The sequence below is a fragment of the Merops nubicus genome, unplaced genomic scaffold (genome assembly GCF_000691845.1).
Source record: "Merops nubicus isolate BGI_N331 unplaced genomic scaffold, ASM69184v1 scaffold27631, whole genome shotgun sequence".
Lineage (NCBI taxonomy): Eukaryota > Metazoa > Chordata > Aves > Coraciiformes > Meropidae > Merops > Merops nubicus.
In genome coordinates, this window is record NW_008588105.1 from 9221 (window position 1) to 13211 (window position 3991).

The window sequence follows — 3991 nt, forward strand, 5'->3', positions numbered from 1 at the left end:
CCTCAGCCCAATACAGCCACAGTGAGGGGGGGTGGGATGCTGGTGCCTCACTCCCAGTCTCTGGCTGGGGTTTGGGGTGGCTGGGCAGGATGGAGGGGACATTCGGGCTCCTTTAGAGCCCACACAACTAGGCTGATGTCTCCAGAGGATGATGCAGATGCCCAAGGGCTGTGGGTTCAATCTCAGAGACTCGTGGTGGCTCCAGAGACCTCTGTAGGACTGAGCAGCATGTGCAGGGCAGTCTGAAACCCCCCAGGCAGCGACACCAGACTGGCTCATTAGTCATGGATCTGTAATTATACACAACTCCCACCTCAGATAACCAAACCCTGCTTCCCTCCTCTGCCAGTCTGCTCTGGGAGCCACGGGTGACCAACAGTTTTTGGTGAGCTGTCTCTTTGTCTTTCAGAGGTCTCCCCTCATGTCTGGGGCTTCCTCTCTTCCCTGCTCTCCCTCTGCCAACAGCCCCTCGGTCACTCAGGATTTGGGGGGGACTGATGGAGCTTTGCTGGTGGGTACCTGTTGCCTAAGCCACACTCAAAAGATGGACTGGAAAATGTCCTGTTGGCTGCAGGAGGACTTTGTTATCCCAGCAAAGGCTGGGAGAAAGGGACAGTCTCTTGGCCTGGAATTCATCCCCCAGCCCTGCAGCTCTGGAGGGATTCTGGCTGCTTTGCAAGGAGCACAGCTCCGGGTGGAGAGTCTCTGCTGGTGGCAAAAGGGCTCTGCTGGAGAGGAGGGAGGCAGTGAGTGGCAAGGAGAAGACTCGTGGGCTCCAGTGGGCTCCAGAGCACGTGCAGAAGTTGCCCCCGATTGCTGAAATCATTCCTGGATTAATTCAGACCCACTGCTCCAGTTGTCCTTCCTCAGGCATCAGCATCTTGCTTTGGGAGGGCCCTGTGCTGGTGTTGAGCAGTTTGCTCACAAGCAGTGGTACCCCCCTGGTGCTTCCCAGGGTGCAGGCAGAAGAGTTGTGCCTACGAGAGGACACTCAGCTCAGTGAGTGCTGAAGGTGCCACTGCCACCCGTGGGCAGTGCCCAAAGGTGCCAACACTCACCCCTGGCATTGCTCCATGTCTCCCCTTGGACTCCTCAAGGACAGACGTGCCCACAGGACCCTGCCCCCCTGCTCGTGTCCCCACTGCCACCCCCAGCAGGCAGCAGCTGGAGCCACCAGCCACGCTGGAGCCAACCCCAGATTTTCCAGGTTGGGGTTTGGCTCAGGGTGCCCCTCGTGGGCTCTTGCTGCCCCAGGTCAGCTGGGGGAGATGTCTCACAGTGGGGGGGGTGTCACACTGATGGCTTCCAGAGGCCACCCCAGCTGCTGGGGACTTTAGAGGACGAGTGTCCACCCTGCAGGTTGAGTTCACCATTCCTGGAACCATTTCAACAGGAACCACAGGAGCAAGTTTGGCCCAGAACTCTTCTGCCAAAGGTCCCATTTCCTCCTGGGGTGTGATGTGCCACGTGCCCCCCACAGTGACCCTCAAAGAGGAGCCATCCTGGGCTCTTCTCTCTCCCCCCTCTCAGCCAAGCCCTCCTTGAACCCAGACAGGGCCAACACAGCACGTGCCCCCCAGGGCCTCCATCCTGACATCTGGATCTGCAGCTGGGGGCACTCTGTCCAGCCTGGTAAGCTGGGCCACGAGGGACCCTTCCCAGGACATAGCTCTGAAAATAACTGCAGGCTGGGGACAGGTTTTGGGAGTCCCTGTGTAACCCCATCCTTTCCTCTCCTCCTCTTTCTCTCAGAAACCTCCTTGTGGGCACAGTGGGGCGACAGGTTCATTCACCACCTCTCTCCCCTACCACCCAAGCAGCGATTTGTTTTTTGGACTCCAAAACAAGCTGTGGGGTTTTCAGGGCAGGAGGTGAGAACCTCACTCCCTTGTCACATCCCCACCACCCGCAGCAGATCTTGGCAGCCCCTCCACTCCCACCCAGCCCCAGCTCGTCCGGCTGCTCCAGCCCCAGCCCCAGCCCTCACTCAGCATTGGGAGCAGTGCTGCAACTGCTCGGATTCCAGGCAAGAAGTTCCCAGTCTCCTTTGCCTTTTAAGGAAACATCTGAGTGGGTTTGAGGGTTACAAATGCTAACAAGGGATGGCAATGCTCATTTTAGTCTATTTAGAGGAAACGGGAAGGCATTTCAGTTCATCAAAACACGGGTGATTAATCAGCCAAGTACCAGGCTGTTTTCATTAGGCTTCTTTTTAAAGGTCTGACACGCTGTGTAGAAATATTCCCCTAATAATCGTGCCTGCAGCAGAGGGAAGGGCACAGAGGGGGTGCAGCAGTGCTGGTTTCTAGGTACCCAAGGTAAATATGTCAGCACGGCGGAGAGGAGCGAGCAGGCAGGACTCAGGATGCCAATGGAGAGGGTGCAGGGCTGGTGGCTGCAGATGGAGGTGGCCTGGCTGGTGGCCTGGGCTGCAGGAGAAGGTGTGCTGGTGGCTGCAGGGACAGCCAGGGCTTCACGAGCAAGGGGAAGGATGGATTTGTCTCTCCTCTTCTGCACCATCCCGCCACCCAGCTCCTCTGCCAAGCTCCAGGAACTGGAGCAAGGTGCTTCATTTCCAGCCTGGAGGTGAGGACTGCTGCAGGGAGCAGAGCTTGGGCAGGTGGCACCACCCAGGGCTGGCACCTGCAGTGGGGCTGGGGTGGTGGGACACAGACAGAGCCCAGGGATGGACGCTCAGGCAGGAGGGGATGAAGTCACGCTTCCTCCTGGGCACTCCTGTGGCCTCAGGCAGGGTTCTGGCCTGGCTTTGAGATGTCCCCAATCTCCACCAGGTCGTGGAGAGTCTTGTGCAGGCGGTGGTGAGTGGGTAGGAGTGACCCTTGCATTGAGAAACACAGATCTGGGTCTTACCTGGAAGTTTTTGCTCCTGGTCCCTCCCCTTCTGCTGCTGCTGCTGGAGCAGAGCACTAGCAGAGAACCTTCCCCAGCAGGGACAGAGGTGCTGTGGGCAAGGCAGCTCAGCATCAAATGAAACAGCTTGGACACCTCTTATCCCTTCCTCCCAGCCAGCACTTCCTGCAACAACTCACATCAATTTGATGGGATCCTTCCAGCACATCCCAAATTTGCTGGACACATGATCTGCAAATGCTGCCCACGGTGACAGGGACACCCATGGCTGGTCACTGCACATCTGAGTCCTTCCCTTTTCCCCCTACCCAGGGGCACAGCCAGTCCTTGTTCCCCCTGCTGAGAGCCCTGGGGCTCTTCAGCTGGAGAGGAGAAGCCTCAGAGGGGATCTGATCAGTGCTGAGCAAGAGCTAAAGGGCCCCCGGGGGGCAAGAGGCTGGGGCCAGACTCTGGTCAGTGGTGCCCAGGGACAGGACAAGGGGCAACGGGCACCAGCTGGAACCCAGGAGGTGCCACCTGAGCAGGAGGAGAAACTTCTTTGGGGTGAGGGTGCAGAGCCTGGAGCAGCTGCCCAGAGAGGCTGTGGAGTCTCCTGCTCTGGAGAGATCCCAAACCTGCCTGGCTGTGACCCTGGGCACCCTGCTGTGGGGGAGCTGCTGGAGCAGGGGGGTGGATGAGGTGATCTACAGAGATCCCTTCCAACCCCCACCCCCAGCAGAGTCCTCATCCCCCCCACACCTCCTCCCCAGCCCCCTGCCAGGGCAGATGTGGCTCTTCCTTCACCACCAGGCTTCAGGATGTCACCCAGCAGCACTGCACCACCCCAGCCCTGGGAACGGGGCACGTCCTGGTGAGAAATGCCCCCAGCTCAGTGCCAGGGGAGATGGCAACACCCCCGGGACAGGGAGGTGCTGGCGTTGGGGCACCTCTGAGCCCCCATCCCCTGCCCCTGGGGTCTGCAGCAGCGAGGGGCTGCGTGGACACACGGAGGGGCTCTGCAGGGCTCTGGCATCTGCCTTTCCATGGCCTGCTCGGCCCCGTGCAGGGCAGCCAAGAATCCTCTTTGCTAAATAAACAGCTCTCTCCTCCCAGATGGCATCTGTTTATATGGCAGGGGCAG